At 38.3% G+C, this 16,049-nt stretch overlaps 2 long non-coding RNA genes across 2 annotated transcripts; both read right to left on the reverse strand.

Moving 5' to 3' along the window:
- Positions 1–8,203: 8,203 nt before the first annotated feature.
- Positions 8,204–8,698, reverse strand: LOC131256237 (uncharacterized). Its single transcript, XR_009176689.1, has 2 exons — positions 8,474–8,698; positions 8,204–8,369 (listed from the first exon to the last, which is right to left on the reverse strand). It is a non-coding gene; the product is annotated as an uncharacterized LOC131256237 (long non-coding RNA).
- Positions 8,699–8,947: 249 nt separating this feature from the next.
- LOC131256238 (uncharacterized) lies at positions 8,948–9,916 on the reverse strand. Its single transcript, XR_009176690.1, has 4 exons — positions 9,607–9,916; positions 9,452–9,499; positions 9,094–9,331; positions 8,948–8,979 (listed from the first exon to the last, which is right to left on the reverse strand). It is a non-coding gene; the product is annotated as an uncharacterized LOC131256238 (long non-coding RNA).
- Positions 9,917–16,049: the final 6,133 nt, after the last annotated feature.

The raw sequence follows: 16,049 nt of genomic DNA on the forward strand, positions 1-16,049 counted from the left end.
GATGGGTGATGTGGAGGCCAACTGATCCAAATGCAAGTTGATACATGGAAAGTTTTCCATGCACTTGTACCATTGGAAAAATTTTCATTTGAGATTGTAAGTCTATATCATGTACTTGATTCATTTCAATAGTATGTATTCTTCAAAAGTTAACCAACCAAACATCATGGATGGAAGTTGAAGTCGGATAAATCCATTGCCCAATAGACAATGTAAACTACCATGATATTTATTTTATAAGTAATTAACAAGAGAAGCAACTATAGGCTTTTGTAGTGTAATGAATAAAGAAGGCTGTGATAGGAAACCTAGTGTTGAATGTTAATGGGACCACCGAATAGCAAAATAGAGTTTGGAGAGATGATGCTAGCATCTCGCAAAAATACTTTACTAGTTTCAACTTGAAAACATGAGAAAATATTGAAAATTTAGAAATCCACTCTCAATCACAACATAAGAATTAAGAACTTACAGAAAATCTTAAGGAAAATGCTTGAAAAAAATGTCAAAGTTGTTTAACTAAAACATTGTGATCTCTAAAGGTGTGTTTGGTTGTACGAAATTTCATGATTAATTTGTCTAATTTGGTGCAAACTATTATGAAATTTCATACAATCAAATAAACCCTAATACATACTTAAGATATACTAAAATGAGGTAAACTTATTTTTAGGCATCTACAGATTAACGGGACCCAAGCTAGATCAATATGGTTAAGCATCAAACCACTCATTATAAACTGTTCTATGTACCTGATACTCTCCATCTAGTATAAGTCTCATTATAAACTGTTTAGATCATTGAAACAGTAGCTGGATCCAACTCGAGTGTCTTTAAACCTTCTGTTTATTGGAATGGCCAATGGTAGATATTTGCTATAGTTAAGTAACAAAAAATCCAAATTCTGTCAACAAACCACTAAATAGTGCATTGTCAAATGTTCCCCATTTACACTTGGTTTTTGTGTTGAGTTGACTTAATGAGTCGTCCTGACTTGGGATTGAGTCAGACCAAGGAGAGAGTTTCCCAGATAAAGCATCTGCATCAGCCAAGTGAAATATTGTCACAATACCTTCCTAGAGAATCTGTTCAATATTAATGACAAATAACCAACTTCCTAGAGTTCTAACATGTGATTCAATAATTGAAACTATTGATTTGATATTCCTTATTATGGATGGGTGATGCTAAAAAATCTCCCTATTGTACAATCTAGGTGGCCCTGTAAATAAATGGTTAAGAAGAAAAATACACCAACTGTAGTATTCAAATAAATGAAGGCCCAGAAAAAGAAAAAGAGAGAAAAGGCCAAAGGTATCTAGATAGCAGGAATCATCCAATGTGGGGATTTTTAGGGTGTCATCCATCCACAGTAAGGTCCATTAGATCAGTGGAATGGATCAATGATCATAGACCTCACATGAACAAATGCCCTCCACAATAACAAAGTTCCACTTACTGATAGAGAACTCTGTCACACATCTAACAATAGAAAAAGAAAAGAAAAAGAAGAAAAAGTGATGTCTAGCAAACTAAATAGCAAGAGAACTTCAAAACTCCAATACATTTCAAGCAATGTGGAACTGCCTGGCACATCTCCCTTTCTTATGCTGCACTGTGATGGATGACACCAACCATAACAATGATGATGATGCTGATGTGATGAAAATCATGAATATGAAACTACTTTTGGATTGAGCGTGACATTCACAAGAAATTCAACACAACCCATCAAAAAAGAGTTTTTTATTTTATTTTTTATGATCTTTTAAAAACCCATTATCTCAACACATTCCAAATACAAAACCCATAAAATCAACAAAAAAAAATGAAAAATACCCAGAACATAATTCATCCATATCAAGCAGCCAACACAAAAATCCAAACATGATGTGCTCGACAAAGCAAAAAAAGAAAAAGAAATCTCGAAAACTACTGTTCTTGGATCCAAACAACAATAAGAAGCAGAAATCGCAACATAAATGAGAAAAAAAACTGAAAATTACTCCTATCATTTCAAATTCGAAAACAAACCCAACAAAGGAAATGAGAATCAAAGTAGTATCTGGTGATTTTTGTTTACCTGACAGAGAGAGAGAGAGAGAGAGAGAGAGAGAGAGAGAGAGAGAGAGAGAGAGAGAGAGATATTTGCCATTAAAAACCCAACGTAGGGTCCATGGACACCATTAAAAAGTTTCTAGGGTCCAATGTAAGGTTTATTTGCCATCCCTAAATCCCCAAATCCTCAAATCCCTAAATTGGTATTGAGATTAAGAGAGATTGAGAGAGAGAGAGAGAGAGATACCTCACGGTCAACCGAGCTTCAGAGAGAGAGAGAGAGGGCATGCGTGGGTAGGGCGTTTGGCAACGATCAGCGAGAGAGATATTAGAGAGAGAGGAAGAGAGATATAGAGAGAGAGAGAAGAGGTAGAGGATGCGAGAGAGACAGAGAGGGGAGAGGGTCGAGAGATCAGAGAGAGAGGAAGAGAGAGTCAGTGAGAGAGAGGAGGGAGAGGATGCGTGAGCATTGGGAGAGGAGGTAGAGGTGCGAGAGAGATAGAGAGAGGGAGAGTGGCGTTGGGAGTAGGTGTATCTTGGACACCCTACTTTGACTAACGTCACCAAGTTATGTGGGCCCCACTATGATGTATTTTTTTATATCCACACATCCATCCCTTTTGAGATATCATTTTAAGTCATGAGCCAGAGAATGAGGCAGATATAAATTTGTAGTGGACCCCACCGCAGAAAACAGCGAGGAGAGTGATTCCCACCCTTAAACCTATCTTAAAGCCAATCGTAATGATTATTTGATATTTAACCTGTTCAAAAGTTAAAAAATACATGAAATAAGGGAAAACACAAATATCATCTTGATATAAAAATTTTGTGGCCATTAGAAGTTTTTAATGGTGGGCGTCACTGTCCCACTATTTTTTGTGCTAGGTCCACTAGAGCTTTGGATTTAACTCATTCTTTGGATATTTCCCTAAAATGATCTCTCCAATTGGATGGAAGGTGTGGATATAAAACATGCATCATGGTGGAATGAGAGGTGTATATATATATATATATATATATATATATATATATATATATATATATATATATATATATAAGGTGGACCACACCACATGAAAACAATAGTGATTGGTAATCCATCATTAAAATCCTCGTAAGGCCCACTATATTGTTTATTTGACATCCAATCTGTTTATTAGGTCATACAGACCTAGATGAAGGGGAAAAACAAAAATCATCTCGATCCAAAACTTTTATGGCCCCCAAAATGTTTTAAATGGTTGACGCTCATTCAACACTATTCCTGTAATGTGGTCCATTTCATATTGGGATATGCCTCATTTTTTGTCTCATGCCATAAGATGATCTTTAAAAATAGATGGATAGCATGGATTAAACACATACATCATGGTGGGGCCCGCAGAGCACCAACCACCAGTCATTGAATGGTGTCAGGGGGACTAGTCAATCTGTTCCCCTTATTGTGATGGTACGAGGCCTATTGTGATTGTATGAGGCCTATTGTGATTGTATGAGGCCCATCGTGATTGTATGAGGCCCATTGTGTGATTACATGAGGCCCATTGTGACCATGTGAGGCTCATCGTGATTGTATGAGGCTCATTGTGACCATTTAAGGCCCATTGCGATTGTATGAGGCTCATTGTGTTTGTATGAGGCCCATTGGGATTGTATGAGGCCCATTGTAATTATATGAGGCCCATCTTGGTTGTATGAGGCCCATGTGATTAGGCCCCTTATGATGTATGAAACCCTTGCGTGAGACCCATTATATGCTGAGGCCCATTGTATGAGTGAGGCCCAATTGTGACGCGTGAGGCCCACCATATGTGTGTAATTATGTGCACACCACCCATTCATTATTACGGGCCATGGGCTGCCTTAAACAGGCCCACCATGATGTATGTGATTATATTCATGCTTGGTACACTTCATGATACATGCCCATATGCATCATCCGCATGCTTGTTATGAGGAGTGATTGAGCATAACATGTGTCATTGGGCTGATTGTTTATGGGACTCCCTGATAGGCGGGAATGTCCCACGTGAGCACGTTGTATGCACAAGACTGATGCATAGTTGATTGGTATGATTCATGTATTTCATATTTCATGGCACGATTATTATTCAACCTAGCATCATCACGACCGTAACCTCCACAGGCACATCGGGGATGGCCAGATTGGGACACTGGAAAATGCTTTGTTCTAGCACTGTGAGCATGTAGGATATCCTTGGGTGAGAACCTCCTTGGAACTAGGGGATGCTGCAATGTCTAGACCAAGTAGAAATATGAGTGTCGGTGCCTATTCCATGAGGTCGTGTCTCCCACTGTGTTATAGTTGGTTGGAAGGGGGCGTGACCTTACCCGCTTGAGTGAGGGGGCTATAAGTTAGGTTGAGTTTGACTAGCTCGCAAATGGGTCCGCTATCGACATGCCGGGTAGATTGGCTGACTATTGGACAGGCGGGTAGTGAGGTCTCTTCCGCTCCCTGGGCTATGCAGCTAGGAGAGCAGCAGTCTGTGTGAAGTGTATTTGACCTTGATGATTTTTCATTGAGGAACTGTACTGATATATGGACTTGATATGAGGACTGGCATGATCGCATTGCATATTGCATAGGCATTTGGCTATATAGGCCCCGCATTGCATAGTCCTGGTATGACTGATAGTATTCATGCCTTGCATCGCATCATAGCCTTGGTATGACTGACAACATTGTACTAAATCCTGGTGATGATTCCAGAGATGTTCGGTACTGGTATTATAACACCCTGTCATTGTTGCACACGTGGGCAGACGTTGATGTGGGCAGGGCCTAAGGGCTTGGGCGAGCTACCAGTGGTTGGTAGGCTACTGTGCTGGTAGGCTACTGCGCAGGGGTTTGCATACTCAGCATATGACTCATTCATTCATTCATCCACTATCCACTCGGGCTGGTGGTACGCAACCAAATCATTATGCGTACCTTCGTGATGACCGAAATTTCGGTTGGGCCACACGACCAACCTGTAATAAGGAGTTTACCACATTGAGTCTAATTAACCAAATTTAGGTATGAGACTGGTTTGGATAGAAGACCCTTTTGATGGACTCCATAGCTTGCGATAGCATGTACTATCATCCCAACTTCACCTTTTAGCTTGGTCATTTCTTTCGTACCGCATGTTGCATTGTATCCCCAGCATATGACATTTGTTTTACCGGGACCCCGTGTTGCATAACCGATCTGCATTGCTTATTTTGATATTGTATGACTCACGTACTTGTCAGTATTTCTGTTTACTCTGATATTGTATAATTTGTGAGCTTGCCAGTATTTCCGACACTGTATGATTTATGGACTTGTATTGTATACTTTGCACCTGCGTTGTGAACACACGTACACCACCCTCTAAGCTTTCTATAAGCTTATGCACGATAGATGCGTGCAGGTGACGTTAGGACACAGTCGATGCTAAGGTAGGAGCATGTAGTAGAGCTTCTGGAGTTTTGGATACCTATCTTGTATTTCCCTTCCGCATTGTACTCAAAGATTTTGATTATAGTGGATATGTGGTGAGGTTGTTGTTTGTATCTGGGTTATGTTTCGTTAAAAAAAAATATTATGTTGAAAATCCTCCTTTTAGGATCCTAGGATCGAAATCTGGTATATGAGTGTCGGGAGCCGAGAATGGGGTACTATAAAGGCTGTCGGCGCCGGATTTGGTGATCAAAAATTTTGCGAGCTTGGTTTTCGAGTTTAGGGCGTGACACTCTCTCTGCTCGACCAGCGACCCTACAACCAGCCCTTCGCTGTCACCCTGCTCTGCTGCCCATCCATCACCCTGCGCTGTCCGGTGGTCCTTGCCCGGCCATCTGGTTCTACCTGCTCACCCTCCTCTTGCCCTGCCCAGTTGACTACAGCTTATTATTCACCCTCCTCTTGCCACCACTCGCCAGTCCGGCTGTCGCCCTGCCCTGATCTGCCCTGCCCGCCGCTAAGCACTTGAATCAATTTTTATAGCATTTTTAATTTATTAATATTATTTATATATTATAAATATATATTATATATAAAAATAATAAATAAAAATATATTATATATTATTTACGAAAACTCGAACTTGAACTCTACTAGAAAGCTCGAGCTCGAGCTTGAACTCAGCTCGAACTCAGCTTGAACTGGTCTGATCTGCTGACCAAGCCGACTTGAGCTGGACATGGTGGCTTAGTCACCGAGCCAAGCCGAACATGAGCTGGGTGTGTCTGGTGACTAAGCTGAGTCGAGCTGAGGCCAGCTCGACTTGTTTCGACTCGCTATACACCACTATCTACGAGCAACCCGGGGATGAGGAATCAAGAGAGTGCTAATATGGTGAAACAATTATGTTATATATAAAGCAGCAAGCCCATCAACATGCCTTCACTACAACAAACTGGTCTTTCCCGGTGTTCAAAACCACTGGGAAAGACCCAAAAAACTGCCGGTAAAGGGTTCATTAGCGGTTGACTAACTGCCAGTGAAGGCGGCATCGGTAAAGGCTTTATCGGCGGCCATCAGCCTTTACTTGCACTTTTGCTTGCCGCCGTTAAATGTTAGATTTACTGGCAGTTCTTACATTTTTACTGGCACTTTTATGACCGCCAGTAAAGGTCTGTTGATGGGATCTTGGTTTGCATGACAGGGCCTGCAATCAGTTTCAGGTGCTTGCAAGTGCGGATTAGATAGAACAGAGAAGCTGGCAAGATTCGAACACAATCTCGGATGGAGATTGACTCAATTGATGGGCATCTAGCATGCAATTCGATCCAACATGATGCATGCTAATTAGTTGAAATTGTTGGGCTTTGTGTTAAAGCCCTTTGATGGAGTTGATAACTCAAAGAGATCCCACCATTCCCTGTAATAGATTTCACTTTTGTATGAGACAAAAGTAGAAATTGACTGCTATCAACGGTGGAATTACATTGATTCAAAATTTTTAAAAATATAGTGCCACACTACTAGGGTAATCCGGTTTATACACGTGTCACCCATATGCCCCACCACAAGTGGATCTAGAAACCACACGCGTCGACACATGTCCATTTGCAGTACATCAGAACACATACAAATTATTAAGGAAAAAATATTACATATCAGTCAAAAGTACAAACGAGAAAGTAGAGTATTCATTGGCAAGAAAGTAGCTTTTTTTTTCTTTAGTACGCCTCACGCTCCCCTTGCAAAATCACAGACATTAATCAATATAAGCTTCCTGGAACATGGGGAAAAAAAAACAACGACGAAAGCAAAGAGACAAAAAAGGGGGTTATAGTGAATGTTTAAATCTATTCAGCTCCAAAGAATGTAAGGCTGTTACTATGTGTTCCCGAGTTTTGCAAAGTTATTGAATGTTATTTCTAATAGGTAAGTATTATCAAGAATTCACTGATACATCCCAGTGGAAGTGCAATGCATGAAGAGAGGCATTCAATGAGTCTTGCCAATCAAAGAGAAACAAATAATAACAAAAATGACATGTAAAGGCTAAATTATTCAAGTAATATATGCATGAGTAGTCACTGAAAGTAAGCAATATATAAATTATATACAAGCATCCTTAAGTTTTCTACTCATGTTCCCAAAAAAACACCCTTTCTTGAATTGCAACCACTGTAGAGGGCTTTCAAAAAGCCACTATTTACATCCCCATCCTTTTTGGCAAGATGCAACCTTTCTACATTTTCTTAGAAATTCAATAGTAAAAAAGTCATGTTTGTGTATTACCACAAGCAAAGATGGGGCATATCCATCATTGAGGCTGTGTGTGGATATCGGTTTGCATTTTCAACCTTGGTTGTAAATGAAAATCCACAGCTATAGTGAGACAAACCTAGACACTACAACCAAGCAAGGAGATCCTAAGGTGGCATATTCATGCAGCTCATGCAGTAGAAAGAGATGATTCACTGCACACGTCATGATATTGCCCACATCTTCCATGTGAACAGCATACCACATACTCTTTTTTCCAACAACGACTGGCATAGCATTTCTAAATGAAAACTTACCAAACCATCAAAGAAATGGCATTAGCAAAAAAAAAAAGGAAAACAAAAAAAATAAATCACAACTATATGTATGTTGAACAAGGTTTTTCATCCATAATCATTAAAAAGCATCATATCTTAGTGTTTTTTTTTTTTTTCCTACCAAATGCAGAAACAGAATAATACACTTTCATGACAAGTCATGCCACAGGCTCACCATTTATGTGCAAATAAAAGAAAATATACATTGGTTACTCCCACCTCAGAAGCAAGCATCCAAGAGGCAGCAACAGCAAAGGGCGGCCAAACTGCAACCAAGTTCAAACAAGAAGATTAATAAATTGATTAAGTATGGGAAAATATCACACTAGTCACATCATACAAAAATGGCGCATGAGTTCTTAATAGTTACTTCAAAATAGACGCTCGGAAATCAAATTTCAAGACACCGTTAGACTATCACTGGCCATCTTTGGATGGTAAAAGGTAACATCCGCACAACTCTCGGTGAGCATGTAAACAAATCAATTCAATGCACACATGGCATACACACGCATGCCAATCTAGACTGTTCAAATAATATACAAGATCAGGTTTTTGTTAAGAATGTGCCTGCATTCACAAATCAACATTTTGAAGACTATGCATATCATGGTATGAGTAGCTGAAAAAGAAGTCCTTTGTAAAGTCTACTGTGCACAGGAGCTTCTTGTATCTATGCCATCAATAAAAGATACAAACACAACCTACAGAATCTAAATCTCAGGGATTGAAAATCCTGGATTTGCATTCTTAAGTAACAATACAAATCTCTGCAAGCATTGCTACAGAGCATCATTGCATTCTAAGATCGGAACAATGCAAACCATACTGAATTGTGAGATCCCTCCATTTAGCTCAATCCATAGCTATCACAACCTACAAAACAAATAACAAAAAAAATTAGTTAATATTTACAATCTTATATAAGTTATATTGTATATGCAAAAATAAAAATAAAAATAAATAAAAAATAAAAAATAAAAAAAATACCAAACAACAACAATCGGGCAAACAAATACTTGTTCCAGCTGCATCCCCAATTGTTCTGTATCGTCCATAGGGTCTCATCAAAGTCTCTTCACGTACAATTGTCACCTGAATATATACTTCCCAAAAACCATTTCCAAGTGGGAACCCGCCTACTTTTGTGAGCGGATCCTTTACTCAAGACAATTCCTCTAGCAATAGTAACCCTGCGGATACTAGTAAGAAGAACTTTGATCACGTCCTACAAATACAATTTACCATTTAACATAATACATTGCATCATTTGTATACCACATCTAATTAAGAACACAATAATCTCAAAATGTAATAAAAAAACTATTCAATTTGTGTAAAAATTTACCCCGGTACTACTGCAAGTCGTAGTCTTTCCCTTTTTCGCTAAGTGTCCCTACAAATGATAAATAAATCAATGTTAATCATCATATACCGACTAAACTCTATATAATATAGGACATAATACACATGTAAATATATGCATACATATCATATAATTACCTGGCTTGATGATGAGGCCGGTTGGTTTGGGTTAAGATTAGCTGAATTATCTGATACTGTGGATTTCAGATTTGTCCTAGAGGATATTAGCTGCTCCATAAATTCTTTAAAAGATGAAAATTCTGATTTTAGGGATGATACTTCTGATTTTTGGAATGATACTTCAATCTGCAGTCCCTCATATTCTTCATTTCTACTCTGAGCAGCGGAGGCAATCCTTCGTTGGATACGTGTTGTTCTTCACAAATCAGTCGGAGTCGGGCCTAACCCATAAGTGCGGACTTGGCCATGTCGATCTTCTCCCATTACTTGAGAGAATAAGCCATTCCTTCCTCTGCTATTCTGTGAGGTATCGGGCTGCTGAGAAATTTGTTCATTAAGTTGTTCCTACAATAGAAAAAATATCAGTTTAGATTGTACAATGATAAATGAGAGAGAATATATATATATATAAAAAATATTTTTAAAGTATAAAACATAACAATTAGATGCATGAATATACCATTACTCTTAATGAAGCCTCATCCATAGGCCTACCACTCTTGCACTTATGGGTCAATATAAACACATCTACCCGGCTTAGATCCTTGCCACTAGTCGTTTTCTTCCTTTATCATTATGTAAACAAGTTATATATAAGAAATAGACTCAACATGGTTGATCGAGTGATTAAGAAAATTTACCTCTTCCTCATGAATCCGTGCAAAGCTCTTTGAGCCTGCATCGTGGCCGATTAATTGCTCTTTTTGATTCTATAAATTTGTCTTAGTACGAGCCTCTATGTGAACACACCGACAGAGTAAATTATAAGATATCAATGAAAGATTATTGTGTAATTCTAAAACATAAAGCAATCAATAGTTACTCATCACATACCTTCCCCTCTTCAAAGTTCCAAAACTGAATGAGGGCCTCCCACTAATCCTCTTTGACCTGGTTATTAAGGTCCGCGAGCTGCTCCTCATCAGTCTCATGAGGAGAATAGTGGAGTTTTTCCAGTTCACATTTCCAATCCTTCCATTTTTTTACCAATTGATTGTAACACCCACTTCTTTGCATTTGCGTCAAACTCAAACTTGGACTGCATCACATATTAAAACCTGACAATCACATAATGAACAAAAAATGAAAAAAAAATGAAAAACGAAAAAAGAAAGCATTGTCACCATTATCATAACAAGTCCCAACATATCATCCTTCTTCTCATTCAGCACTGCCCTTCAATAAGTAAATGTAAGGGGTGCATATTCCCCGTTGCGTGCTATAGTCCCCAGGAAGTTTGTCAACTTGTTAACATTATCACCAATGGGTTATCCTTTAGTGTTGATGGGAATAGGAATGCGTTATCCTTCACGCATCTTCCAAACTTCGAGGCATCATGTATGACCTCTCTTTTTTATCGCACCCTTTGAATCTGTTAAAACCACAACATTAGTATGACATCCATATAGTTCCTTAGCATAAAAACACATGAAATAATCGATGTATAACATACAACTAGAGGGACCCGCAATAGCTTGGTGTGGATCTTGAGGCTGTGAGTGACCTGTAGTAGCCTGGGTCACTTGAGGCTGGCTAGGTCCTGCATCGGTCATAGGACCTACCGATCACCTAGCTATGCATTTAATGCGCCTCATGTCTAACACCTGTATATGTCTAGCAATATGATAGTATGACAATAAAATATTCTTCATCTTTAGTTAATGAAAAGACATTTAAATTTCAAAAAACAGTAATAATAATAACAAAATCACATAAAAAAAAAGACATTTGAATTTCTTTTTCATATATCAGGGCAATATGGTACATAAGAAATCAATTATTGTACATAATGTCATCTTCATCGGGACCAAAAAAATCGGTATCATCTGTTTGGTCCTCTACCATGTTTTGGGCAGGTAGTAAAGGTGTGACAATTGTTGTACCATCAATATATATCCTTTCCCAACTAATAATGTCATCACTCGAGTCCTCCAAACTTTGATCATTGCATGACGAACTCTCTAAGTTGGTGTCAACATCATCTGCAAACTCTTCCCCACACATCTCAAACAAATCCCTAGGTTTCGTCCTCACTACAACATGCCAATCTTTCTCGACGAGGTCTTGCACATAGAACACCTGCTCAACTTGAACACCTGCTTAACTTGAGATGCAAACACAAATGATTCATCAAACAACTGTTGACCAGTATGGCATAGCCGTTTTAAATTCATAAGCGTGAACCCAACCTTATCCTTCTTCACACCCCTGCCCTAAGAAAGAACATCAACCAAATCACACCTAAATAATACAACCTCCGATCACCACAATATTCCAGTTCAATGATGTCTGTCAAGATAGCTTAGTAAGTTACATCTCTTGCAATAGGATTTTTTCCATTAACACTTGCAAAGCTTGATGTCTTTGCAGTCACCACAACTCCACTATGTTGAGTTTTTCTTTTCTTATTTCGATCTTTAGTGTGAAACCTGAAGCCATTTACTATAAAACCCTTATATCATCTTGCCATATTAGGACCTCGAGCTAGCCATCTAAGGTCTTCTAAGACTTGCTGATTCTTTGCATGGTGCAATTGTTCAACTTATTCGAATATAAAAAATGTTAAAACAGAAGCACATGTCTAGACAATGAAAATAAATGAACATGCACATGTCAGTCAACTTATTGCATCGACTACTTACATGATTGCTAAACCGTTCATGAAATGTTTCATTATGAATGCACTCTATATCCCTTGGTCGTGCGCAAAGATTCTTTTGCTTAACAACATTCATGTGTTCTCTGCATATAAATTGGTTCCAGTAAGAAACACGATGGGAAGTTATTTTCCACATTTATAAATTAAGTGTCATAGTTGTCATACTCAAGAAATGGAAGTGTCATAGTTGTCTTACTCAAGAAATGGAAGTGTCATAGTTGTCTTACTCAAGAAATGGGATGACTGCGCTGCTGTTAAACAGAACATATCGATGTGCTTGTGTAAATGCAACTTTATCCAATACACAATCCTTAGCCTTCCCTAATGCACGACTTATTCATGGAAAAATAGATGATTATTTTGTAATGATGTTACCATAGTTATCATTCCATATTGGTTGGTTGAACCTTGTCTCTACATTATGCAAGTACCTCGAGCAGAAAGTTAGGCATTCTTCAGCCAAGTACCCTTCTGCAATTGAACCCTTGGGCTGACTTTTATAACGTACATATGATTTTAGTGTGTGCAGGTACCTATAGTCACTAATATTAAATAGTTTAGAAATATATGGTTGATTAACGTGATTGGAATAACATGGAAAATAATTTAACTTATAAATATTAGTACGCACATCTTGATGGTGTACATCCATCAGTATTGTACCGGTCCTGCTAGTTTGGCCTCACCTGCTAAATGAATAGGCAAATGCACCATAATATCAAAAAAATTTGGTGGAAAGATCTTTTCTAAATGGCAAAGTGTTAGCGCAATTCGAGATTCCAGTTGGTCGAAATCTTTTACTCGGACTACTTTGGAACATAATTCCTTGAAGAAATTGTTCAATTCAAGTAGGGTTGAGCTCACACACTAAGTGTTGTTCATATCGCCAATGGAAGTATTTGTTGCATCATAATATAACAATCATGGCTCTTGAGTCCTAAAATTTTGTGCTCTTTGAGATGCATACATCGTGAAATATTGGCTGCATAACCATCTTGAACTTTCACTCGCTTCAAGACTTTGCAGAAATCATCCTTCTCACTCGATGACATAATAAAGTATATAAGTGGCAAATATATTTTATTTGATGAGAGTTGCCTTAGGTATAATGTTTGTCTTATACCCATATCTTGCATGTTAAGACGTGCCTTCATACTGTCCTTTATTTTTCCTTCGATGTTCAACAATGTCCCAAGCACATTGTCACATACATTTTTTTTCAATATGCATCATGTCCAGATTGTGATGCAATAAATTATGCTCCCAATACGGCAAATCAAAGAAAATGCTCTTCTTTTTCTAGTTATATCTTTCTTCCCCATTGTCTTCTCATCTTCTCTTATGCTCATGACTACCTATAGTCTTCTTCCCAAAGGTGACATTAATTCCTTGTAACTGAGCTAACACATCAGACCAGATAGCAGAGTTGGCACCTCATAAAATTCTTCTGTGCCATCAAAGGATCTGCTATTAGTTCTAAACTTATGATCAAGTTCCAAGAATCGACGATGACCCATATAATAAAACTTTCGACCATGTTTTAACCATTTAGATGAAGTGTCTTTATTACAACAAGGACAAGTGAGGCGTCCTTTAGTGCTCCATCCAGACAAGTTTGCATATGCAGGGAAATCACTAATAGTCCACAACAATGCTACGCGCATTCGAAATATCTCATTGCTTGAGGTATCATAAGTGTCTGTGCCAACCTCCTACAATTCCTTCAACTCATCTATCGGAGGTTATATATATATGTCAATGTTATTACCAGGTCCAGAAGGTCTAGAAATAAGCAAGGACAATATGAGATACGGTTGCTTCATGCACATCCATGGTGGTAGGTTATATGGTATCAGAACAACAAGTCATATGTTATGGGCAATACTCATTGTGCTGAATGGATTGAAACCGTCAGCTGCTAACCCAAGTCTAACATTGCATCCGTTCGAAGAAAATGTTGGGTAGTCATGGTCAAAAGTTTTTCACATTGGGAAGTCAGCATGATGCCTTAATATTCCATCGTTGGTGCGACTCTCGAAATGCCATTTCATAGAGGAAGCTGTTTTTGATGACATGAACAATTTCTGTAACTTTGGTTTCAAGGGAAAATGGCATAATATCTTAGCCAGAATTTTTTGATCTTTTGCTAATGAAGAAGTTGCCTTGTCATCTGACTAATGTTCAACCATTTTCCATCTACAAGCACCACATGTAGCGCATGATTGCTCACCAGTGGCCTCCTTCCAGTACAACATACAATCGTTAGAACAAGCATTAATTTTGTCATATTTCAAGCCCAAGTGCCCAATAATCTTCTTGATTTTATAGAAAGACTTTCGCAAAGTTTCACCCTCGGGGAGTACCTCGTTTAGCAGTTCAAGCAACATGGTGAATGACTTGTCACTCCATCCACCGAGGCACTTCACATGATATAGTCGAACAACAAAAGATAGCTTGGTGAACTTCTTACACCCTGGGTACAATTCCTGATCGGTGTCTTCCACTAATTTAAAAAATTGTTATGCTTTGGTATTAAGTCCCGGTGTAGGTCCATATTCTGCATCACTCTCTTGACCATTCGGGTACGAAAAACTAAATGCATCTTCCAATAATCCATGCATATCATCATATGGATCCAAATCATCACCTTCAACATTTGTAGTAGCAGGCATAAAATAAGATGTAGCTTCTCCATGAAAACGCTAATGGGTGTAACTCGTGTTAAATCCATCACACACAATATGATCATATGCTTCTTGTTGAGACACCCAGTAGTTGTTGTTGCATTTCTTACATGGACATAGGATCCTCCTTCTATTACTTGCATTTGTAAACGCAAAATCTAGGAATTTTATAGCTCCACTTAAGTATTCGTTGCTCACCCTAACCCGTCCAATGAAATTGGAGGACATGTCAAAAAAATGCATCTTAACCAATGGGCCATAACAACTAGAAGTTATTGAGGTACCTTGACATACGAATCCAACTCTTTCCATCACTATGTTCCTCTGCTACTTCGAAAGACAAGTTGGTGAAAATACAATGTGGGCCCGATAAAGCTTCCTACGAAAGATTAACTAGAATGACTCACTTGATGATTCACTATTGTCAAAGATTTAGACATTTAATAGAATCCCTAATGGTATCTCTAACAAATTGAATAAATTAGTTACCCATCCAAGATCGAATAGATTATAATACTTTCATGTTACCATTTAAATGCCCACACCGAAATTTCAGCAGCATCTCCCTATGTCTCCCCAGATACGTTAATCTTGCATTTTATTCCCACGTCAAGTATCTGCACAATGTGAGGATTTTTGACATTAGAAATAAATGTAAGAAACGTAACCCGAGAGAAATGAAGAGATGCAATGCAGAACAATCATGAACATTTAAATTAAGGAACCCAAAGTATTCTAATATATCCAACCTTGAATTGTCCAAACGTGAGACAATTTGAAAATTTCTATGCCTCCAAAAGCACACTGTATCTATGCTTGGCCACATGAAAATTCTCAAATGGGCAACTGATTATCCTATACTTAAACAATTTCATAACCTGTAAGCGTACCAAATTCAATATCAAATCTATTAAATTAAGTGCCTTCATAAGTATATGCATAAAATAAGATCAACAAACAAAAGCAAAATACTGTCTCTCTTTTAGACTCAACAGGCAGATTTGGTAGTTCCACGCTAGGACCCTTGGGTCGACGTGAAAGCAGGCTCTAAAGGAGCT

Source organism: Magnolia sinica, chromosome 9 (assembly GCF_029962835.1).
Source record: "Magnolia sinica isolate HGM2019 chromosome 9, MsV1, whole genome shotgun sequence".
NCBI classification, from domain to species: Eukaryota; Viridiplantae; Streptophyta; class Magnoliopsida; order Magnoliales; family Magnoliaceae; genus Magnolia; species Magnolia sinica.